The sequence below is a fragment of the Gallus gallus genome, chromosome Z (genome assembly GCF_016699485.2).
Source record: "Gallus gallus isolate bGalGal1 chromosome Z, bGalGal1.mat.broiler.GRCg7b, whole genome shotgun sequence".
Lineage (NCBI taxonomy): Eukaryota > Metazoa > Chordata > Aves > Galliformes > Phasianidae > Gallus > Gallus gallus.
Genome location: NC_052572.1, coordinates 61355352 through 61381454, shown reverse-complemented (window position 1 = coordinate 61381454; position 26103 = coordinate 61355352). Strand labels below are relative to the sequence as shown.

The window sequence follows — 26103 nt, the reverse complement described above, 5'->3', positions numbered from 1 at the left end:
GAGATAGAAGTGTTCTGAACAGCCAGCAGAGCATGGCATCACACACAAACAGCTCAGTTTAAACATCATTATCTCATGAAATTTAAGTAAAGATTTCCTCTGCAAAGGAACTACTCAATTTCAAAAAGCTAAACACTGCATTTATAAAATTAACAGGACCATAAAAATTATAATTATGTTGAAAAGTCTTTAAGATTTGTCATTGAATTTTAGATTTTCTTTAGTATAAATCTACAGTTATTTTTGGATATAAAAACACAGGGATGTAGTAAGAAATTTGAAAAAAATAGTACTTTCAAGAAAAATATGTAGGTAATTTTCAAAGAAAACTTTAAAGGATGAAACATACATAATTGCAGTTCATAACAACCAATGGATTTTTAATATTAAAATTTAATTTACGAATATTATAAAATCACATCTGAAATACTAATCATATTCTTATCTTGCTGGTTTCCATTACAAACTTATGACTGGATGGAAATTGGCCTGTTTCTAAAGTTTACGAACCTTTAGAATAAAACATCCATAACTTATTTGTCCATTAGAGTGTACAGTATCAAGAACAATCAAACAAGTAAATGAACAGAAAGGCAACAGAAGAGCTGCATTTTCAATATGTAGTGCAATAGGTAATGGAATTACCCTAATAAAATTTACTTGTAAATCCCACCAAACTAAATGAGTAAGCAAATAAAGAGGTTGTACATGCAACTCAAGGGTTTTATGAAGCTTTTCCATCTTCCATTTGGTTTAGTTATCAGCTCAGCAGACTTGGTCCTGTTGGAAGAATCCATTTGAGCACTCAGACCCACACTGGTTAACATATGGTTAATGCATTGAAGAGGAATTTCAATTAGAGTCTTCTGATCAGGGGGAAGTTCTTTACCAAGAGAGTGGTGAGGTGCTGGAACAGGCTGGCCAGAGAGGTTGTGGATACACTGTCCCAGGAGGTGTTCAAGACCAGGTCGGATTGACTGCAGGACTTGGGACCTGTATTCCAGCAGGAAGAAGCACACACCTTGTTATTCAGCATGCACTAGGAAGAGTGCACATTCTGAATGTGCCCCTCTGCATCTGCTCAAAACCTGGGGACAGTTGATGCTTTCTTAAGCAATAAGTAGAACAACACTAGAAATAAGTGAAAAGTCATATTTTAACTTATTTTACATTCTGGTAGTGCTTCCCCTTGTGGAATTTTTTGCTACATGCTGTCGATCAGCAGACTTCCCTGCCCTCAAAGCAATGTGAGATTCACATTTCTCAAAAAATTACTACCTTTGAAATATTCTGTGGTGCAGATAAACACAAAGGTTTTTTTGTTTGTTTGTTTGTTTGTTTGTTTGTTTTCCTTACCATATTTTGTTTCCAAAACATTCAGGACTGTAGATGTGTTTCTCAGAAATCCATCTTGCATGCTTTTATGGAGTATGGCTAAAATACTTCATCTGCAAAACAAAACAGAACAAAACAAAAAAGGGCCTTTATTACTTTATTATATATATATTATATATTTCTTTATTACAAGACAAATACCCTGAAATAAATTGCTTGTTTCCATAGAGGCCAAACAAAATGATCCACAGTTGAGCTATTTGTTTTTTCTCAGTTTCACTTCACACTCTAAAAAAAGCAAGAACCAAATAAAAACTGTTTCTAAGGTGTGGAAAATGCTTTCTGGTGGTGGTGCTAGTCACAGGAACATTTTCATAAGTAGCTGTTTATGTAAATATTTACCTAAAAATGCAAAAGAGGGTGGAACCAAACTATATTTTCATTCATGGTGATATGTACTTTTTAAAAATTGCAAAGAACAGAATTCAGAATGTTTGACCCCAGTGCCATCCATGGACATCTCCGGGTAATTTTTTAATTCAGAAATTAATTCAAATATACTTAAGCAGTGGGAAACATCTCCATGAAGTGACACACCGACTTCTGTAGAACCGATAGCCTCTTTCACTGCAGTGCCAGAATGTCATGCAACTTCCCATTAGCACAGGAGGATGGAAAGTATTTACTGCTTCAACCAGAGCTGCAACCTTCACTCAGGAGCATTGTTTTACACTTTGCAAAACTCTGTTTTTTGTTTTGTTTTGTTTTGTTTTGTTTTGTTTTTGTTTGTTTGTTTTTTGTTTTGAGGAAAGCATCTGAGTATTGGATGGGGCCCTGGGCAATCTGATCTAGTACCTGATCTAGCAGCTGGGAACCCTGCCTGCAGCTGGGGGCTTGAAACTTTGTGATCCTTGAGGTCCCTTCCAATCCAAGCCATTTTATGATTCTGTGGTATGCTACAGAAAACTACCATTTTGCCATGATAAAACTTGTGGTTGTTTTTGTTAATCTGTGATTAGAAACATCTGCCTGTGGAAGCCCCATCGGTAATGCTTCCTTTTATTCTTTACACTATATTGCCCTGTTTGCAGCAGGCTGATTTTTGGACAGACTCACCCATATGACTGCTCTTGATTTCTTCAGGTTTCTGACAGGTCATTTATCATTTTTAAATTTTTGCATTTTGAATGAAAATACTTGAAAGCAGAACTGATCCCTAAGCTTTTAAGTTTATCCTGATTATATCAGTCCAAACAATCACAGACCTATAAAATGCTCCAGGTTGATAGAAACCTTGCAATGTCACCTGGTCCAAAATTACACAGAAAAGAGATCCTACAGGAATTCATCTAGGAATCTGTCCAGTCACATCTTGAAAACCTCTTGTGATGGGGACTCCATCATGTCCCTGGGATAGTATTCCAGCAATTTCTTGTTCAATTGTAAAAAATTTCTTGCTTATTATCAAAATGAAACCTCCCTTGTGCAACTTGTACCCATTGCCCCCTGTCTTCTCACATGGCTTCCTGTGAAGAGTGAGAGCCTGTCATCTTTGTAGCCTCCATTTAAGCACTAGCATCCCATGATAAGGTTTATCTGAGGTTTCCCTTCTCCAGGGTGAAAAGACCTAGCCACCAGCCTAGGCCCACCAGGACCTCCACGTCCCTTTCACCGTGGTTTCTCCCCAGCCACCAGACTGCAGCCCATTCTGAACTCTTTGAACATGTTGTCTGATGTGTGGCACCTTTCACTTATTTTTGTTAACTTTCACATTATTCTCCTTTGTCCACACTTTCACATTTAACATTAGCTATTGAAAATAAACATTTAGTTCCCAGCAGTTGTTAAAATACCATTATGGATTGTATTTAAATTTATGATTTACATAAAGAGTAATTATGTTCATGTGAGATCACAGTAATGATGATGATGACAAGATCAAGAAGCAGATCTGTGAGCACAAATGTCTGCCACCTGATTTTAAACATCAGATGACCTAAATGGAAGCTTACATAAATTTATAGCATCATTTTGTTAACTCAATATAAATAATCCTTTAAATTTTATTCTCCATTTGAAGATAAAGTAAATTATAGTTGACTCTCCTTGACACTGTTGATACCATAGCTGCACTGGCTTCATCACTTCATTGGCAACTAATGTGAAATGCATTGAGTAAGAAGGATATAAAAATGCATGGGTGGAAGAACAGTCTGCAGCTTGCTGCCTGCCATCAAACTTTGTGTGTGCTTTCCACATTTTCAGCATCTTCATCATCCTACACCCTCTGTCATGGGTTTTGCTCAAGAGTCTGGCTGCCATGATATGGACCAAAACTAATGTTTCCACCTAGGCTGTGATGGATTGTTCCAGCTGGAGGGAGCTGCCCTAGATATTACAGAACCACAGAATTGTAGGGATTGGAAGGGACTTCTGGATGTCATCAAGTTCAACCCCCCTGCTAAAGTAGGTTTCCTACAGCAGGTCACACAGGTAGGCATCCAGGTGGGCCTTGAATATCTCCATAGAAGGACACTCCACAACATATTTGAGCAGCCTGTACCAACGCTCCATCATTATGATAGTGAAGTTCTTCCTTATATTAGCATGGAAATTTCCATATCAAAATTTCTGCCCATTGCCTCTTGTTCTATAGTTGCTCACCACTGAAAACAGTTCACCCCCATCAACTTGGCTCCTGCATTTTACGTGTTTATAAACAGTGATGAGATCCCCTCTCTATACCTTCTCTTCTACAGGCTGAGTAGTACCAGGCCTCCCTGCTCTTCCTCATAAAGGAGGTGCTCTAGATCCTTTATCATCTTTGTGGCCCCCTGCTAGACTGTCATCAGTAGTTCCCTGTCTTGAACTGGGAGCCCAGAACTGGACACAGTACCCCAGGTGTGGCCTCACCAGAGCAGAGTAGATGGGGAGGATCACCTTTCTCATCCTGCTGGCCACACTCTTTAATGCACCCAGGCTACAGGCCTCCAACCAGACTCTGTGTCAGTGATCACAATTCTCTGAGCATTACATCATACTACAATGTATTATTATGAAATAATTTTAATTTATTAGCATAAGAAAAGTTCAAGGATTGTTTCCACTAACCTTAATTGCTTTACTGATATTAAATAATAAGATTCTGTTATTTTCTTGTATTTGGCATTTCCTTCTGCACTTTTACTCTGATTTGCCTTGGCCTTCTGCCAAATGTGTATCAGGTGTAGAGAATCTGCCCTAAACCCCAATTTTCCTACAAAAAAAGAGAGAGATAACTGTATTTAAGAGAATTATATAAAAGTACAGCAATAAATTACTTCTATGGGCATATGAAAAGCAAAACAATAGCTTTAAATTGACACCCCAGGTAAGATGCTTGCATCAACCATGAATTCATACTGCTTTTATGTAATTTAAAAAAGAGAGTGTGTGGAGTACTGCAGCATGTAGCATTTTACAATAAAACAGCTAGAATCTGATGCTGCAGAAGAGAGAGGATGCGAATACCTTCTCCTCTCCTGTGAAATCAGCCTGGGGACCTCCATTCTCTGCAAGATGTAAGCTGGAGATACATTGGATGTATCACGTACGTAGTCATGTCACTACATTGATGAATGTAGTCACTTAAAAATAGTGTGGCCAGCAGGAGCAGGGAGGTAATCGTCCCCCTGTACTCAGCACTGGTGAGGCCGCACCTCGAGTACTGTGTTCAGGTTTGGGTCCCTCACTACAGGAAAGATATTGAGGTCCTGGAATGCGTCCAGAGAAGTGCAATGAAACTGATGAAGGTTCTGGAGCACAAGTCTTACGAGGAGCGGTTGAGGGAGCTGGGATTTTTCAGTCCGAAAAAGAGGAAGTTCAGGGCAGCCCTCACTGCACTCTACAACTTCCTGAAGGGACGTTTTGATGAGGAGAGGTTTGGCCTCTTCTGCCAGGCAACAAATGGGATGCGAGGAAATGGCCACAAGTTGTGTCATAGGAGGTTTAGGTTAGACATGAGGAAAAACTTTTTCTCTCAGAGAGTGGTCAGGCACTGGAATGGCTGCCCAGGGATGTGGTGGAGTCACTGCCCCTGGCAGTATTCAAGAGGTGTCTGGATGAGGAGCTACGAGATATGGTTTAGTGGCTTGTGGTAGTAATGGCAATGGGATGATGGTTGGACTAGATGTTCTTGTGGGTCCTTTCCAACCTTCTGATTCTATGATTCTATGATAAGATTTTAACTAGCATACAGAATACAATCAGAACCAGGACAGCTGACCTAAACTGGCTTAAGAGGTGTTCCATTCCACATAGCATCATGAGAAAAAACTATAAACTGTGAAGAGCTGTTCAGGGGTTAGTCACTGCTCAGGGGCTGTATGGGCACTGGTCAGTGGGTGGTGAGCAATTGCTTTGTACATCACTTGTTTTGTAAATATGTATTATTATCATCTCTGTTACTTTTCTCTTCATTTTCTGCCTCAGTAAATAATTTTTTGTCTCAAATTACAAGTTCTACCTTTTATTTTCTTCCCGCTCCTCCCCCTCATTCCTCTCGGAGTGGTGAGAGCGAACAAAGGGCTGTGGCCTGCTGGGTTAAACCACAACACTTTGTTCTATTGCTGTTAAGTAACTCAATAAATGTATGCAGTTTAACTAAAGCACACTGTATCCTAATTGCCTGGGTCACACCTCTATCCTCTGGTAAGAGACTCTGCAAATACCATACAGCTAAATTAAGATTATAACAAGGCAGTAAGACATTTTTTGAATAACCACAAGATTCTAAAACATAAATTTATTATAATAAAATCATCTTGAAAAGATTTTTAAAAATCTTAATGAAATTCAAAGATGCTTTCTGTACTGAAATACTGTATATTCCATTCCATTTGAACACAGGTCAAATTTTAGGAAAAAAAAAAAAAAAACAAAACATGTAAAATATGTAAGAATAAACTTCTAATGTAAATTAAAATATAGCATATATACTATAGCATATATACTGCATATAGCTTACATTAAAGCAATTGAAATTGAAAAAATAGGATTTTACCTTCAGTAAAAAGATCCTATTTTTTACTTTTAATCCCAGAACTTAAATACAGAAGAACAAGTCCTATGAAACTTCTTGACAGACTGAAATTGGCTTTTGGATATATATATATTTTAATATGAAAGATACTTGAATATCCTGTTTTATCAAATTTTGTGATATTTGTATAGTACTGAAAACATGAGTTGGGCTGTGCATATTTGGAGATTTTAGGACCATTACAAAAAATGTGAAATGTACCTCTGTGCCTCCAGCAAGCACTAACATCTAAAAAGCACGCCTTGAGCCACTCTCAATGAGGGTCTGCTAAAACACCATGATTAGCTGTCTCTGGGGCATGGATAGTCAATGATGACAACTGCAGCTCACTGCTTTCCACTTTTGCCTATATGCATCCTCTGCAATAATTAAGCACACTGCTCTCAGATGAGCACTGTACAAATTGTATGCAGTGGCACTGCATTCCCAGTACTTCTACACTGGAAGTAAACTTTGCCCAAGCACATTACAGCTTTTGATAGTGGAAAGAACTGCTTCCAGCAACCTCTGGTTGTTTTTACATGCCCTGGAAACTTCTGCTGCCTCCACACCCTGTCCCATGCACATCGGCCACAATATACTGTTACTATCCTTCCACAGATCTATTCCAGCACCCCATCTCAACATTTTTGAGTGTTTATCCATATCAAATAGAATCTATACACCTTTTTATAATTCACCTATTGCTGACTGCCTAACCTGCGCCCAACACAAGTGATAGCAACTCAGTGTGTGGTATTATCTTAAGACTTATGTTTGTAGTCCATCCTGCCAGCAGTAAAGCTACGTTTGTAGCTGGTGAGGGGTCTGGAGCACAGGTCTTATGGGGAGTGAGATGAAGGAGCTGGGATTGTTCTGTCCGGAGAAAGAGAGGTTCAGGGGAGACATTAACACTCTCTACAACGCCCTTAAAGGAGGTTGTGGTGAGGTGGGGTGGCCTCTTCTCCCATGTAACAGCAATAAGGACGAGAAGGAACAGCCTCAAGTTGTGTCAGGTTGAATATTAGGAAAAACTTCTCCTGGGCACTGGAACAGGTTGCCCAGGGAGATGGTTGGGTCAATGTCCCTGAGTGCATGCCAGAAACCTGTAAACAGGGTACTTAGGGACATAATTTAGTGGGCAGTATTGGCGGTAGGTAGATGGTTGGACTAGATGATCTTAGAGGTCTTTTCCAACCTTGGTGATTCTACAATTCTGTTATTTCATTTCACAAAATCTTTTTAATCTTCTTTCACTTTTGTAAAGTGAATACTGACACTGTCTAGCAGATTCAGTAACACCATTACACCAACAAAATTTAAGATAAAAATCACAGTTTTACACTTTTTCTTGTTAATATGAAATTACATACATATAGATAGATCTGCAAATGCATAATTGCAAATAATAAGCCAAATCTTAAAACTGGTGGGATTTTTTGCTTTGTTTTGTTTTGTTTTGTTTTGCTGTGTAAATGCCACAGATGTGCACAGAAAGAACAATTAACATCTGGACCCTGATTTATTTGTTTTGTTCTTTGCCTTTTCAATAATTAACACCAGCTGAGATCTTTAAAAACAATTTAACTGATGGGACATTATCAAACAGAAAACAACGTGCATTATTTATCACACTTTTTGTTTATTAACTAAGAGATGAATGTTTCTAAGTAAGAAGTAGTTGGGTAAGACTTCCACAGATAGCTTGAGCATAGTTGATAAGAAGAAGACATCTAACAGTTTGGAATGTATTATTGCTCAAACACTGCAGTAGCTCACACACGGGGGAAACAAGCAGGAAAATATTTTAGTGAGGTGAGAACAGTAAGGCTGTGCAGATCTTCTTGTAGTTACTATTTTCAGAGCTCAGTTCACATCATTAATCAAAAATGCATTTTTATCACTTTCTGCTTTCTATCTGAAACTCCCACTGCCCTGCTTCACTCTTAGGCAATACAAAGAGTATTTGCAGCATTGCATTCACAGAATATCTGAACTTTTCCTCACTCCTACATTTGGATTTTAATCCCTAAAACTGCCCAGTATTTTTTTATGCCTACACATGGAAATAGATTGCAAGTAAGGGTCTTATGTTATTTATTCTTTAAGGCATTTATTTCTCTCTCTCTCTCTTTTTTTTTTTTTTTTTTTACTCAATCTCTGTATGTTATTTCTTATAATACAGTGCCTTATTTTTTATTGGTAATAAGAGCTCTGACTCTCAGCAGTGGGGCTGCTGGCCACCTGATGCTGATCACTAGATGCGGCGAGGCCAGCAGCTCTGCACTGAGACAGAAAATGAGCCGCAGTGCACAGACCTTTCCTGCATGCACTGCTGAACATGGAGGCAGATACAGAGGAATTGCTTTGTCATACATGAGAATGTCAATATGCCTCTTTTCAGGAATTTGGATTTGAATTCATACGGATTCCATGCTCTATCATTATTTTCTTAAAATATATTTCATTTTTAATAAGTATTTTTGTCAAACTGTTTTAATTTTTAGCTTGTTGGTTATTCCAACCTTCCCTTAATTTGTTTCCTACTTTTTGATTGAATCCCTGCCTGTGTTTCACTCTACCATTGCTAACTCATGTTTCCTACTGCTGTGCAGACACACTAAAGCATATCTGATTTCAGGGTGCATAAATATAACTGAAGACATTAACCATTCTTGCGTGTACTGACCAATGAAGCACTGTTGCTGAAAATAGCAGAGTAGGACGTGTGAAATAATTCTGGGCAATTCCTGTGTACTAAAAAATATTTTAAAATGTTGCAGCTCAGCAACAGGAGAGAAGCTCTCCAAAATTCTAGTGCATGGGGAGTGCATGCTCTGTGCCAAACAACAAAAAGCTGCAAGCACCTGCTAAAGTGAAGCAAAGCTGGGACAGCAGAAATCATCTCATCTGTAGGCAAGTTGCTGCTGATGTGTTTGAAATTCCAAGGCCATGTTGGGCCTTGGGCAACCTGGTCTGGCAGGAGGTGTCCCATCTTCTTGGATGAAAGTTTCACATCAGTATGACAGCTGCAATCATAAAAAATACAACTTTTGCAACACTGCAGATTTTAGACAGTTGAGTCAGCCTTAGAGTAACATCAGAAGGAGCTTCCACTCCTTTCTGTGTTGAAAATGCAAATTATCATTTCTTAGGCGAGTTCCCTTAGCACAAGACTCCTCCTGACCTCACAGACCAAGCAAATGCTATCCCAGGTGGAAGTGAGAACAATTACTTACCCACACTTCACCCCACATTCATGGTTCTGTTCACGTGCACACACATGTGTAGGTACATCTCCAAACAGCACTCAAGTAAGCAACCCCACCTCACCCTGAAGTCTGATGATCAAAATAAGCAAACAGAACAAAACCCATGCCTCTCGTCACCATTTTATTTTGTTGTTACTCTGAAAATCTTTAAGACATTCTGCGCAGTCCAAGGGCTATCTTTGCCATTTCCAGAGCTGCCACATCCTGATGCTTACTGTTGCATCCTGGCGTACACTGATGGGTTCATCCCAGCTAAGGCTCACTGATTGTTTCAGAACTTCCAATTGGAGTAAGTCAATTGATCAGGCCAAGTAACAGACAGTATTAAAACAGAAAACATTCTTTATCCTATGATCAGAATACAGGTAACATATTATTTCTGTACTTTGGACAGTAGTTTAATGCAACTATGTCTGGAAAATACAATATAGTTGGGGGATGTCTGATGTATTAAATCAAGTCTTTTTTCATTTAAGTCTGTGAATGTTCAGAAACCTGTGCTAGAATTTGGCCTACTGTGTCATTTACTAAAGTGTAAGAGGAAAATAGCGTTCTGAAGTGTTCTGCTTGCAAAGAAATTCTTCCTTTGTGGCTTTGATTTGTTTGCAGAGAGTTAATTTGCTTTGACTTTCCAAGGTGCTTTTCTAAACTATTAAAACATGCAACTTTATCGAAGCAACTGTAATGTAATCAGCAGTAACAGTGAATAAAACAATGGCTTATAAAGAATTGAATTTTCATTTTATGTCTAAATTCCACCACATACACAAGATTTACATCTCAACCACATCAGTCTAACATATCCATGGCACAGCAAACACAACTGCACTGAGAGAATACCTGGATTTATAAATATAAATTGACAATTACATTACTAATCCACTGGATCATATAACGCTGTTAATCAAAATATTTGTCATGGGAGTGAAAAATAGTAAAGAACCAGAAACACATTTCAAGAAAAGATAAATATTACAGTATGATCTGATTTAATACTCTTTAAAACAGATTTCTTAACTGTTCAGGCTTGACGCTGCAAATCACAGCTCCCTTGCTATAGGGAACTCCTAGAAGAGCAGCAAAGTTTTATCTTTCCTGGTGTGCTCAGCATTCAGTGCTATTTACAATCAGCAGATGAACCTAACTAAAGCATTGAAATAGCACAAATTTATTACCATGAACAACTATCTTATGCTCCCATAAACTTTATGTTTTATCTTTTGAAAAGCTCCTGCTATTTAATACGATTTAGCCTCTTACTTTTAATCTCCTACTGCAGTAGCAAGAAAAGACCTCATACTGCTCTGGCATGTTACGGCGTTGTCATGGATACACAAGTATGGTACATTACTTCCACCAGTAAATAAACACGGATCTCAAGGAGCGCTCGGTGGGATTTACTAGCCCCATAGCATTGTTAGCTGCACAGAGCTTTAAATAAGCAAATGGTTCGTTCTTGTAGAGTCATACCCAGGGCTGTCTAGGGGCATGCATGCATGATCCATTTTTCTTTAAAGAAATAGAAGGGTGAGTGCTGGACTCTAGAATTTACTCGTTTCTCTGCCTCCGATTTTGCCTTGTAGAATGCATGGCAGATAACTCTAATGTGGCAGATAATGAGGAGGTCACCTGTTAATTGTTTAAGCAAGTGATTTATGTTTTTACATATATGAACACTAAGTAAGTGTCCTTTTGTGTGGGGGGGGGGAGGGGAAGGGAGAGAGGGGAGGAATAAGTATTTTTAATGTAGCAGTATGGTGCTCATGCTATCCTTGCTGTCTTTCTGACACCAAAGTTTTGGAGAACACAAAGTTGGATAGGACAAGAGGGAATGGCCTCAAGTTGTGTCATGGGAGGTTCGGGTTGGATATTAGGAAGAATCTCCTCTCAGGAACAGTGGTGAGTGTTAGAAGAAGCTGCACAGGGAGGTGATGGAGTCACTGTCCCTGGAGGTGTTTAAGGGAAAAGCAGATGTAATACTTAGGGACATGGTTAGTGGCCATGGTGGTGATGGACTGGTGGGTGGACTAGATGATCTTAGAGGTCTTTTCCAACCTTGATGATTCCATGATTCATGATTCCATCTCACGGTATGTACGTCAACAGCTACAGCATGGCTGACTTGCTTCCAAGAAATCAGTGTCTTACACTGATGCAGGGATGTACATCAAATGCCTAAGGCTTCTGCTTCAAGACAGGAAAACATTATAGTGAAGGTTGTAGTACTTAACATTAAGCTCCACAACAGTAGGACTTACTCTTAGCCAGGGACTCCAATTTATCAGAGAAATTAAAATAGAAAAGTCAAATTGAGATTGGTAAAAAAAAAAAAAACAAAACTGTTTTAAGTGCCCTAAACCAAAATTTACTGAAAAAAAAATTCACTGTCTTTTATGCAGGATTGGCAAAAGTACCTGCACCTTCTGTTTCTTGCACAATGTGATGATATCTTCAGGTGTGTACAAACCATGCATGTGGCTGGCATGTTCTGCTGGGTTTGATTTTTGGTGTATTTTTGCTGGTTAGCCTGTGTAAATCTATTTTAAGGCTAGACAGAGCAAATAATTCTCAATGAATAATTTACTTGATAAATCTAGTGGATTTTTGTGGGTTTTTTTTTTTCCTTCACAGTCATATCTGTGAGCAGATGTCAAGGTAGTTTTATTTATTTTTTCTTTCCCTACGCTGTATTTACTTTGCTGATGTTCAGAATCTGCATTGCAACCATCGGTTGCCTTTGGCTGGAGAAGTCAGAAGTTGCCAAACCTGCTCTTCTACATTTGGAGCTGTAATGCTCTGCCTGATGGAGCATGGCTGTGGGACCAGGCCCAGCCACTGTAGGCCGTACAGATATCCTCCTTGTTGCATATGTGTGTGTTGAAACTGCTGAAATCTTGATACAGGAAAAAAATATTGATGGTAGACACGGTGTGCTTGTAAGAAATCAGTGGCAAATATTGGTTTACTTATTTATTTCCAAATTAAAGCTGAAATCATGATGATTTTTTTGAAGGGGAATAAAAGGTGGAGAGAAAATAAAGAGAACTGTGATTCCTAAAAAATCACAGCACAAAGCACAAAGATACCTCTCAGGAATTAATGATTTTTTTTTTAAGATTTACAACCTAATGGGCCTAAATTCCTTCAAGATTCCCATTCTCTGTGAAGTGATGTTGCTCTGGTTATGTGATAATGGTTATCAGGCACTGGTGCTGACTGACACACTGCTCTGCACATCCTGAGCTCAGCTCTGAGAGAGTTAATTTAAATTTGATAACAAATGGCTCTGCTTTTGAAATGAATGTAGCCTAGCAACTTCAACTGGGAGCCTTTTATCGGGACTCAATTATGTATGCAGCCTCTTTGAGAAATAGTTTCATACGTCTGACCCAAGACCTGTGAAATAAAACCATACCACGGCGATGTGTCATTCCTGTGCATGCCCCATGCCTTGGGTGAGGACACATGGAATTGCTCATTCCATACCAGTTTTCTTGTCCCAACACACATCTGTCATGAATGATCTTTGTCGCAGCATTTAACCTGAGTGCGGGTGCTTTTTGGGGGTTTCCAGCCACTCTGCGTCTGCCCCATCAGCACAGCAGTGTGAAACCAGGGAGACAGGCAACGGGTTAAGCACCCTCACCATCCCTCTCTTTTTTTTTTTTTTTTTCCATTTTTTTTCCAAAATGGCTGCTTTGTCTGTGTGCATACACCAATAGCAAATGTCCTTCTGTTATTTTACAGCCAATTTGGTGTGTCAGACATTCATATGCTAATGATGGTACAGTGCTTTACTTTTTCACAGATAAATTGGAAAGATTGCTACAGAGAGCGAAACACGAGGATAAACAGCTTTTATTTCAGAAGTGATAAATTACTTTCCATTCAAATAACACGCAACCTATGCTACTGCCTATTATTGTTTCTATTCATGGTGAGTTTGCCTTCTGTTTTGCTTTGTAAGAATGGTCAGAAAATATTTAGCAGATATCACCAGAGGTGATGCAAACGATTTAAGTTCCTTAATTTTCAGTAGTGTTGCATGATGTGAAGTTAATTTTTTTTACCCAGTTTTTACAGGTAATAAAAATGTAATAGTTTGCTGCAGACGTTGTTCTCCGGCTGACAGTGTTCATATTTATCGTGGCGTGAAATGGGTGAGATGTGAAGATGGGACATTTCTTCTCATGCATTCCTGAAGATGCCCCAGTGTGTGTGCCCAGCATCACACTGCTTGGGAGTGCCAGTGGTTTTCCTAAAGCAGAAGCAGAGTAAAATGAGAGCCAATGTCTTTTTGTTCTGTTCCAAGACCAACATTTATCCAAAACAAGAGTGAAAACTAGAGATGAGTATTTGTGTTTTGTTCCCAAAGTACAATAGGACTGTTGTCGCAGCCATATTCCACAAGTATAAAAAGCAAAGGTAAGTATGAAAAGCTTCAGTAATAAGTATGACCAGGCACTTGTCATGGATGAAATAAACTTGCTTATTAACCCAGGGCAGGGTGTTCACCAACATGACAGCATTCATTTCTGCTCAGAGAGAGCACGTACTATAAAATAGTCAAGGATCACGTGTGCCTCCTCCTCAGACCCACAAGCGTGTCCACCTGGACTTTTCCTTGCATTCTTGCATGCAGCCCTTTACAGGAGTTGGGGCTGCAAAGCTCAGTCCAGAAGGAGGAAGTTCTGGCTGCCACTCTTCCACTCCGTAATGCCACAAGATTATCCTCACTGCACGGCGTGCAGAGATGCACCAAGATGCACTCCCAGTTCTCAGAGGTAGCATTGCCCATGCTGTGTACGTTTGGGATGCTGCTGGTTCTGCCAGTGTTCCCTCATTATGCTCAGGAGAGTTGTTTCTTGCAGTTTCCTTTTGCAAAGACTATGCCTGTGTGCTCGGATGTCAAACTTGGGAAAACAAATGGACAAAAGGAGGTTAACAATGATCTCCCTTGTGAATTTCTACAGTCATCTGAAACAACTGTGGCTGCAGGGAAAAGTAAATTCAATCATGTGAGGGAAAGAGGTGAAAATCAAAGAGAAAATGACACAGGCAGTTCTGATGCTTGAGCACATGGCGGTCATGCAGGACTGATGGCTCATGGCCCATAAAGCATAGAGCTGCTCCCCTCAAAGTGTGGTGCTGCAAATTCTCCTGCACTGCCTGACTCCAAGTGTGCAAGTGATTCGATAGGGAGAAACTATTAGCAACCAGCTCTGGGACTGATGACTTTGCCAACATCTCTAGCCTAACATGGGATCCAGAATCAAAATCCTAATGCCTTGAAGGATGCATGAAAACCATTTTCACCATGACTTTATAGAGTTGATCTGAGAAGGTTTCTTGCACATTTACAGTTGGTTTTTTGTAGGTTTCTTTTTTCTGCAATATTACTTTTTATACAAAATTGTAAATATTACTTTTTTTTACAAAATTACATTGGAATGCAAAACAGTCAAGAGTTTTTCCTCAGGTGTGGAACAGAAAAGTTAAACTGAAAACAGGAAATTGATACTAAGTATGACAATATTTTTGTAAACCATGAGAATTTTTTTTTTCTTTTAAAAAATATATCTTCTTCCACATCTGAGATTTAAAAAAAAGAAAATGTCTGCAAAGGTAAATGTATGTGCTCAGCAAGAGCTAATCAGCCCTTTAAACACCTGATACAACCCCTAAGAAACTCCATTGGAAAAGCCAAAACCTACAACCCTGTGATGCAGCAATGTACAGTGAATTAGAATAATTACACAATGATCATGAAAATGCAACTAAATTCTTCTAGACCAAGTGAAGAACTTCCTGGCACATTGCTTCTAAGCATACTGAAAAGAGTTTGGAGTTTGTGCCTCCCTGCTGTGAAGCAAGCAAAATGGCAGCAGGCATTGAGCAGTGCAGACCCCTCAGAGGGTGCTGCTTCACTCTAGAAGCCAGGGGAGGAGGGAACTGCAGTCCCTAACTACGTTCATTTAAAAATGTTTCTCTCCTGAGAGTTTTATTCAGGATATGTCAAAAATTTACTTAGTTTAAAGTAATCCACTGTGGAACCTAATTACATGAAAGGTGGCAAGCAGGTCAAGGAGAAGGAGATGTACATAAGGTTACAATTAGCATACATTAAATCTTCATGAAACCTGGCAACAGATGTTGTACAAGGACCACATTTTTTATTAAGATGGAATGCCATAGCCAACTATGTTTTTCCTGGATGACAGGCAGTAATGGGCTTGTGTTTCTTTGACCAATCTCCCGTCCAATAAAGCATTCCATCTAGAGTGGCTCAGGTGGTGAAGATATGCAGAAATGCTGAATCTGGGGAACAAGAGAGGCAGAGATGTCTTCAGATGCTGCTTGCCCCTTCCCAGCAGCACCACAATGTAAGGTGGAAGGATGTGGGAGGCAAAGAGGTAAAGAAGCATCTAGCTAGCTGTCTCCTTATCTCACTGCAGGAAAGCCCTGCTGAAACAGAAGTCATCTCTCCATAGTGCTTGAATAGGGAGAATCTCAGAGGCCCCACACCTTACTTTCTTTCCCCCGTAGGGTAATCCACTTTCCTGGGCAACCTCAATTTGACAGCATTTGGCTTTTTTGCATTGCAGATACAATATAAACAATCAAAAGTATATTGCTTACTATTGCAATTGTGATTGCAGTTGTGAGTATGATTGCTGTTTCTATTGCTGTTATCATTACTGACCCATTCTTTTTTATTGGCCACTTTTGACCATTTCTTCCCTCAGATGGGGTGAGGCCCTGGCGCAGCTGCTGAGAGAAGCTGTGGGTGCTCCATCCCTTTAAGTGTTCAAGGACAGGTTGGATGGGGCCCTGGGCAGTCTGAGCTGGTGAATGGCAACAAGCCCATGTCAGGGCAACTGGAACTGGATGGACTTGAAGGTCCTTCCAACTCAAGCCATTCTGTGATTCTATGATTCTGTGATAATTCCCCTAAGCTTTCAGCTGGGAGTACTCATCAGACCAAACCAGTGTGACACATGAGCATCACAAGCTGTGGCAATTAATCTGCTCTCTTCTACACTGAGGTCTGTTTGACTGAACTATTCTTTGTGTTGAGCCAAAGCATATCTTCCGAAAAACACTTAGTCTTCACCCAAGTGTGCCAGAGATGCATTTCCTGCAGTCTCCATATGCAATTTGCGTGATGATTGAGCAGCCTCCCTGGCAAAATGTTACAGCTAATTTCTCGTCTGAATCCTCTTGGCTCCAATTGCCTACCCCAAACTCTTCATCTGCCTTCCTCTGGTAGATGAAGGACCTCTAGCACACAGTCTCTGTTCCCCATGCAAATACTTGTACGCTGTAATCCATTCTCTTTGTGATGTTCCCTTTGATAAACCAAACAATTCTGTTATTGAGGATCTTGAAGACTTTCACTGTTGAACAGTCTTCTGGATTTCCAGTATCTTTTTTGAGAGGACCACACAAACAAATTATTTATTTTAGTCTTTCCTCACCATTGTGGAATGCAGAGATGAACACCAAATTCCTATGATACCATACCTGTATGGATAGCACAGCCCTCTTCTAACCACAGAAATCTGAAACTCTGTCTGACACTTGGTGTATTCTTCTAGGACCCTGTTGACTAGAGTACTGCCCCTTTTTTTGCACGTGCAGCTTGCTTTCAAAGTTCACCTTTATTCAGCAATATAAAGTGTCAGAGCTGCCTTTACTTATTAAGTGAAGCAGATCACATTGTACTTCATTGTACCCCAGTGATTTTAGTCACAACAACATCATCAGTGAAAATGCTGATAAATAGAAGTGGTGCTCCCATTTTCTCCAAAAAAAAAAAAAATCCATGTTTTTGTATTTCTATTTTCAGAACCACCTGCTATCTAGCTCAGAAACCATTTACCATCTGGGATTTGTTGAATGGAGAATACATTTTGTTTTACATGCTATAATAGCAGGAGCTTTACTCAGAAACTAGGACAGTCTGAAAAAATTAATTTCCTTTAATCACCTCTGAGCTGTCCTTTAATTTCTTACCAATGGATTCCCACAGCAGTACTTCTTTCTAACTGGCTCAAGTTTCTTGAACAGAATCACTTGCCAGTTCTTAATATTGGCTCAGCAGCACTCACCCAACCTTCTGACTTTTCCTTGCTATTTCCAGGTTTATTAAAAGTTAACATCAGTGAATGATTGTTCTCCCCAGCCACGACTCTTGAGTAAAAGTTATTCAAACCTACCGACTTATGTTGTTTAACATCTATTAATTGACTGGAAAGTACTTACTAAACATATTAGAATATATTCTTAGATAATAAAAATGCCTATATTGTTTCCAAATGGAAAGCAGAAATAATTTTGAATTTTTCTGAGTTGTCTGTCTATTAATATGTTTATCATAGCTATTTACAAATAGAATCCCAATGTGCATAGGATGTGGGTTTTTTCCCTAGAATATCTTTTTTTTGTTCTATAGGTCTTCCTCCAATATTTAAAAGCCTTTTATCTGTCTCTTCATCTCTCTAAAGACACTTGAGATCTCTTTTTACTGTCTGAGATTTTTCAGTTATCCACACTAAAATTCTATTTTGTATTTATTGCAATGCATTTTCTTTGTTACCCACCTGTAACATTTCTTGCTTTTTTTCTGTCTAAATTAATATCTATGTTCTGCCTTCATTTCTCTGTTTAGTGGTCAAAACATAGTGTTGCCTACTCTTCTTTATGTATTCATAATTTTTGGTTGTCTCCTAAATTCATCTCATATAGCCATTACTTTTCATTCACACAGTTAATTCTAAGTACTTATTTTCAACTGATCCTTTCATTTTCTCTTCCTAGAAGACTCTCAATCTGAAAAGGTGATATATATCTCTACTTGAACCTTCCTTCTTTTCCTCATACTGAATGCAATCAAGTCAGAATGACTTTCTGGGCAACCAACTTCTAAAGATAAATTCTTTCTTTTGTCCATCACACCAAGATATGAAGTAGGGTTATTTACTATTAGATGCTTTATCTTTGGAGACTGGAATATGATGATAATCTCTATTTTTCAGCAGAACTGTTTATACTTCACTGTTTGCTGCTGATGCATCTACATTACGTGACCCATGACGAGTCATAACACACCTGCCTTTTTCTTACTGCCTGTTGTTGCTTTTGTTCTGTTTTTTCACTTTTACAAGCAAAGTTATATATGAATTTCTAAACAGTTGACGTAAATTTTTACTATGATTTAGTCATTACTTAGCAGTAAAAGGAGCAGCTACTTGTAGAAATGTTATAGATAATGGTTTTCAGGAACTGGTCAGGAATCAGCATTAATTGTTAGGTAGAAAAATGACATAAAATAGAACACATAAAAAAGTATTTTTAAAAGTATGTGGTTTTAGTTAAAGCTTCTAATATCCATTGCATAACACCATGCAAAAACTATATTCATTTTTTCTACATTTAATAGTGTAAGATGGTATTAATAACTTCAGCTTTTCTTCCTTTAATTTCCTTGCAATTTTGCATTATCTGTTTAAGCACAATATCACCCTGCCCACAGTTCTGAGCTTCCAGTATTCCAGGCTCACAAGTTCTTCATGCAATTAACACCTTATCTGAAAGTGCACAAGTCAGCCACCCAAGCCTGTGCTTTATTTGCAAATACAGAAGCTAACCACTATCTCATACCTTGTTTATCATTCAGCATTCAAGTATGATCTTTCTTTGCTCTTGGGACTACCTTTTGAGAGCAAGGACTTCATGCACTGCCTTGAACTTGGAACAGGGACTTCAAGGTTACTTCAGGATCAGCTCCACATACGTCAGCTCCATGTGGTATTTAATCTTCCACAGTTTACTAACGTACACGAAAACCAAGCAAACGGATCTGTCCTAATGTAGCAATACTCTTTGCTCAGCAGCAGTGATTTCATTATAAGCAAGGTCTCGCAGAAGCAGATAAGTTGAGATCAGAGTGTACAGAGAAACTGTTACTGGACTGCAGCAAACTGCGTCAAAAAAATACAAGTGCAAGGCCTTAGTTTCAAAACAACAGACACTAACAGAATGCAAACAGAATGGTAACAGTTCCAAGTAATTGTAGAATAACAAGGAAGAGAAAAGACAAGGAAGAGATACGTGGATGTTTATGAGTTTAGAGATTTTCTCAGCTGAATATTGCTTTTATAACTCATGAAAAAACAGTTTTCAGCTGACTTTAGATGTAGTCAGTGCTGGAAGTGACAGAAGAAACAAAGCAGAGACTGTTAGAGTGGTGAATAAAAAACACTGAAACACTGAACCTCCGTATTTCTCTGGGAGGAAAGATGCATGTTGCCCCTTCCCCAGCCCTGCATCTCAAGATGCTACCTGGACAATAGCTAAGCCCTCTCTGATTGCTTATATTTGCCTTTAATTTTGTTGGGTAAGATCTTTGTCACACCTTCAAATTACAAAGGAAAAAAAAAATTGTAATGTGTTCAGGAAGGTCAGATAGGAAAGGATCATACCAGACTCTTAATACTGTTCTTTCCTTTGTTAAACTCTCCTTGTTACTATTTCAGTGGCAGAATATAAAATTGACCATGTAATATTTATAAATTACTGTTAAAATGAGCAATTTGGTGTCTCTTAGAGAAAACATAGACAATCCTATGTCACTTCTCTCCATTACTTCTCAGGGATATTTACACAGTTTGGCTTTATGCACTTAATTCTGATGCTTTAAATCAACCCCATAAACATCCAACTGTTTTCAGTGTCTACAGAACCCAGACATTTTTGTGGTGGTTAACCCACAGCTGAGACAGATATCTCCTTCAACATTTTCTCCAGTAGTCCACCAAGAATCAGCCCCAAAATCTCTGCCTCTGTTTTCTTCCCACAGCACCTGAGTTCCTCTTAGAGCCCCAATATTTTGTGTGTGTACTACTTAGTTTGAATGCATATGAATCAGTTGTAATTATCAGCTCCTGATTGTACTGTAATTGTTGCATTATAGGGAGATGGGGAGAGGAATTCTGCATGTTCGGGGGGAAAAAATTGTTCTAGTCAAAAGCTAGAATACACTAATGGAGTTCAAACCTCAGGGCTCAGAAACTAGGAGAAAAAGAATCAGTGATAGGCAGATTTTTCATTTATTTTTATTATTTTTATTTAAATCCACAGCTTTTATTAGAGGGGAACAAGGCTGCTCACTGTTTGCTCAGCTACTCAGAGCACAAAGTAACCCAGTTCTTCGTGTGTAATCTGCTTCCACAAAAACACAGCATGCAGGCCACAATGCACCTTCCAATTCATAGATCTCATTAGGGCTCAGGAGCCTGACTCAGAAGAGTAGATCTAGCCCACCACAGAAGTTCAACTCAATTCAGCATCCAACTCATGATGGGATTCACAACCTCATCTCATGTTCCTATCACAGCTTTTGACTCTGAAGGGGTCTTCTGAAACTTGATTCTATTGGAAGTGCTTCTACTATGCAGTTACCACAGTGTACAGTGCAGAAGCTGCCTGTGAGGGAGCAGTTTGGCTGGACTCAAAATTGCCATGTAAATTTGACATGTCCTAGAGGAAGAGAGTGACATGGAGACATAATAAGCTTAATTCTCCTTTTGCATTTGTATTGCAGCTGCGAGATTATTGTTAGTATAACTTGGGAAAGGCTGAGGCTGAATACCAGATAGAGAACTGCTCTTACTATAAATAATGATAGATTTCTTTCAACCAATAATTAGAGCCTTGTCACTGAAGATAAGCTAAGAAAAATGTATGTACAGCATATTCACATGGGAAAGATAAGATTTCCTTTTTTTTTTTTTTTGTCCCCTAGGTGTTGAAATAGCATATTTTTGAGCATACTTAATTTGGTTCACCAGTTACTCTTAGAAGATGCTTAACTCTGTTTCCACGAGTTTGGTTCTTTTTTCTTTCTCAACATGAAAAACAGACTCACCTTTTATGATGTCCAAGTTTATCTTTTGCTCAGCTATTACTGCTGATGGAGTATGCAACAGCAGACTCCAGGAGAAGACTGCTAAAGAACATCCTCAAATGAACAGATTAAAGGTGCATCATACAACATCAGATGGATCTTCCACATCACTCTTCAATGAAGTCCTTTTTTATCTGTTTACTCAATATATATAACATTTTTGCACAAGTTGCCTATATGCATGCTATTTATAATATGAAAAGCACTTGGCAAACACACTTATACTGTCACACTGTCAAGGAATTCTCCCCAGCCAAAAACAATGGCGATAGTCCGAAATTAGAAATTAGATGTTACCAACTGCAGATCTCATCCTGAGACAGACACTTCAATGTGCAATTAACCTGCAAAATTAATTAATTCTGTTGACATGAAAAAGGCTTTAATTAAGCAACAAAGTTAGAATGCCATTAAAGCTATTGTAGAACTTCAGATCTCTTTGTGCTAGTTTTCTGACAATCTCAATATAGGAAATAGATTCAATGTAACATCAGTATGCCAACCTATAAAAACCAATTATGAGGGGAAAAAAACAGAGCTTTTTTCTCAAGTCTTCGCTTGCTATGACTTTGGTTTATGATATTTTTGACATCATTCTCTCAGTTGTTTGCACATGGAGTCTTCAGCAAACTGCAGTGTGAATTAAGCTCCAAGAGCCCAACTGTCCAAATAAGAACACAGGAGTGTGGCTTAAATCTAGCCTAATTCAATCCAAACAAGTCTGCACGGTCTCTTAGTGGAATAAAGTCTGAATGCTCAGCCACAGAACCTATCTGTAACAAGATGTAAAACTGTGTAGTAAAAATGGTTAGTATGACGTGAACTGTGAGCATGACACAGTATCTACAGACATTAAAATGTTTATGAAGTGGAGGTCGTATCTTATCCTCCCATCATTTTCTGATATAAACAACTTCCAGATACAGAGTACTGTAGAGGAAGGGGAAGGAAGGAAAGAAGAGAAAATAATGTAATTTTGCTCTATTTGTCTTGATAGACTCTTACTTTTTCCCATATGTACAGCAGAATGCTTTTCTCATTATAGAATGCACTATTCAATTGCAAGCTGTGTACTGAAAAAATCATTTCTTATTTACATTTAATTGCATTTCTTAGTTCCTATACAGTGACACTTCATGGCAGTTTGAGGTGGAAAAATTAAATGAATATGATGACTACGGAAGTATTTCAGAAATCTAAAACTTCATTAACTCGATCAAATTTTCATCAGAAATTTCAGCTCACTGCCCACGTTGTCAAAATCCCTGCCAAGTATTTTAGGAAGAATAAGGTGAAGTTTGAGAACAGCAGGTCTGAGACCTTGCTGAACGTGGTCAAACGTGCAGGGATCCATACAGAACAGGACTGGAGCCGAGACTAAACCATGCAAGGACAGTGTAGGAGCTAGAAAGGTACATGAAGGAAATTCTGTGGAGAAAATTCTACCCCGAAAAAATGTGGCAAGCCTCACTGTCTGGAGTTTTCAGCCATCAGGGGTGCAGAACTGTCACATACCGTCCACAAAATTCACACTGGATGCATGCAGAAGATGGAGAGGAGCTTTCCAGCACATTCAGCCTTTTTCCTACATGCCATCCTGACTAATGAATGAGCAGAAGCAAGGAAAAAGTATATCCAAGAGGAAATTGAGAAGTTACAGACAATCTTCTTTTCAGTGTTACTTCTTCGGCACTTAAAGGACTGTTGCAAATGCGTGTAATTTTAGTTTTTCATTTATTAACATTATACATTTGCTTAAAATAATCTTTTGAACTTTTTTTCACCAGTGGAAATCTCGCTATTCAGAAGTCATGATTAACTGGAATTATCTGGAAAAAAAAAAAAAAAAGAGTGATTCTTTACTTCTACGGGCAGCAGCTGATTGCTTGGGCACAAGTTGCACGCTGGATTTCATCTTCCTGGATTTAAAAAACAAAAAAGGAGCTTTCTGCTATAGGCAATCTAGAAACAGACTTGCTGATTCTGCCCTGGCAATGCACCCATATCATACCAGCGTGGGTCATCTTTTTTCTCTGCTGTTACACCTTAGTTCTCTTTGAATAACTTTTCTTACAAAGCTGGTGTATGTATGATATCAAATTAAGACAGCAAATTATCCTGCCATCTCTACTGTTTTGTGCATCTAGGCCAAATAGGACTGTCATCACAAGCTTAACAAAAGGCCTGCCCCTGAAATACTGTGGTTCTGCAGGAAAGCACAGATGACTGGTGGTATTTTGTGACTCCCTTGAGGTGGTTTCAGTTCTCAGACAAAAGACTTAAAAATATTTTTATATATTTATGGGGAAAATGAGACAATTATTTCATTCCAAGTAAATCCATCATTATATCAATCTCTCTCTGTTCCATGCTTTTCTGTTCATTCTCTGGCCAAAATATGCCTCTTTTCATTGGCTTGTATCTCGGGAATTTCTTTTTTTCCCTATGTAATTATATAATTTTGCTGTATGAGTTCAGTGGCAACGGAAAATCTGCTTCCTGAAGTGGGAGAGAAGATGCAGGTGTGCTGGGCATGGCAATAATGTGCATTTCCCAGAACTTACAGACTGCATCTGAAGCTTAATGGGCCTCATTATTTTCTTCACCATGGCTATCTACAACCTCCAAAAACACTGCTGCAAGTGCAGTTATCCCACAGGTGGAAAACAAACAGGAGCCCCTACACTCCACGGGAAGCAAAGAGAGAACAGGACTGAATGGAGTGGAAACCATAACAGTCCTTTTGACATTTTGATAGCACTAAGTGATGGACAGTGACAGTCACGTCAGAGGGGACTTGGTCTGTATGAGATCAGGGAACACAAAGCAATCTCTGTGCAACAGTCCGGTTTGGCTACAGACCATAACGTGTAATCTATCCATATTATTCATCTCCTAGACCTCATATCTATCAAAATCTCATAGATTTGGACTGTAGCCTAGTTTTTTATTTGGCAACAGTGCAATATTCCATGATTTAGCTGGTGGTGAACAATATTTCAGGGATTATCAAGAGAAGTAGATCCTTGGAAAACAAGTATGTGAAAAGAAGAAATTTGGAAACAACTGGAAAAGATATCTCCATTTTTATTTTAAATATTTGAGAGTTCCTAGCCTTTATGGTTGCAAGGAAATGCTGGATAATGTGATCAGGATGTCAACAAGTGTCATAAATATTAGGCAGAAAATAAATGACTCCCTATATTTATTCTTCTAAAGTAATTTTTAAAAGAATTATCTGAAATTCAGAGGAAGATGATCACTAATTTTGAAAGGCATTCACTAGCACTGTAGGATTATTTTCTTTTCTCCACACTTTCCTACACACTGCAAGAGGATTTTCAGATTCTCTACTGTAGATTTTCAAGAAAAGTTTCTCCAGTTCATGGAGAGAAACAATCCAATTCTAAAAGATGGCCCTTGGTTTCAGAAACCTCCCGCCTCCTGATAATAAATAAATAAACAAACAAATAAATAATAAAAACAGAAACAACTTCCCCCACAAAACAATCAAACGAACAATAACCCCACAATCAAAAGTACCAGTCTGAAACCTTCACCCCAATTCCTTCAGGAATTCCTCAAAGATAAGACTAGGGACAAGGCAGGCAGAAAACAAGCATTTCATATGAGGTTTATGTGTGGTTGTAACGCATCTCTATACCCACAGTGCTATGGATAAAACATCCAAAGAAAGCCATAGCCTCTGGGGACAGGGTGGTTCTGTCTTTTCTTTAAAAATTAAACACAAAGACACAGAGGATCAGATCTCTGATGACAAACATACTTGAGGGAGGCCGGCCATGTAGTGCAGTCAGTAGGAGCTAGCCAGGGCTCAGCAGCAGCAGGCTGCTGTCCACCCACAAAGGTAGGTCCAGGCTTTCTCAGCCATCTCGACGGAATGTTAGCCAGCATCAGCAGCCAGATAAAGGAAAATAGGCGGAGGATATACCATATCCTCCTAAAGAACTGAGAATGCTCTTCAAAGAAGGTAAGACAGATTGTAATTTTCGTTTCTGCAGCCGCAGCACAGGCGGTGCTCAAGGATCAAATCACCCATCACGGAAGCAGGAGACAGCGCGGTTCTACAGGACATAGGCACACACAAAGCAAACAGGGCCGGCTGCTGTTTTCTGCGCTAGCAGACTCCGGCCCTTTTTCTCCTATAATTAGATCTGGATGATTTCATCAGAGTTTTTGCCTTCAGAGATCTCCTGGAGACTTTTTGAAACTTTATAACAGCACAGTGTCCAGACAGACTTTACAGGTTTTCCTGTCCAGGAGCAACATGACCTTTTAGGAAAGAAGTATCATCCACCCCAAGGCAGTAATTCTGGCTATGTATTTCACAAGCTCAAGCAAGCACTTTTATGAATATTTCTTTTCCAGTGCTTATGGTAGATCCTATCTGAAGGTCAGGATGGACAGTGCGTGGGTCAAAGGAGGCTGACCATTCATTCTGCTGCCTT

The 26103-nt window shown here is 39.0% G+C and overlaps 1 protein-coding gene across 6 annotated transcripts in view; it reads right to left on the bottom strand.

Annotated features, from left to right (window-relative positions):
• Positions 1 to 353: 353 nt before the first annotated feature.
• The window catches only part of LOC100859691, a 100114-nt gene continuing 74364 nt past the window's right edge, over positions 354 to 26103 (bottom strand). For 2 of the 6 annotated variants that reach the window (XR_005842770.2, XR_006932445.1), the window contains exons 4-6: positions 9262 to 14579; positions 1357 to 1448; positions 354 to 993 (exon numbers count right to left, since the gene is read on the bottom strand). The gene's annotated coding sequence lies outside the window, so the exon portion shown is untranslated. Of the gene's footprint in view, positions 994 to 1356; positions 1449 to 4446; positions 4592 to 9261 lie in introns of all 6 variants that reach the window. The other 4 variants (XR_003072311.3, XR_006932447.1, XR_006932443.1 and 1 more) reach the window with 3 other exon arrangements.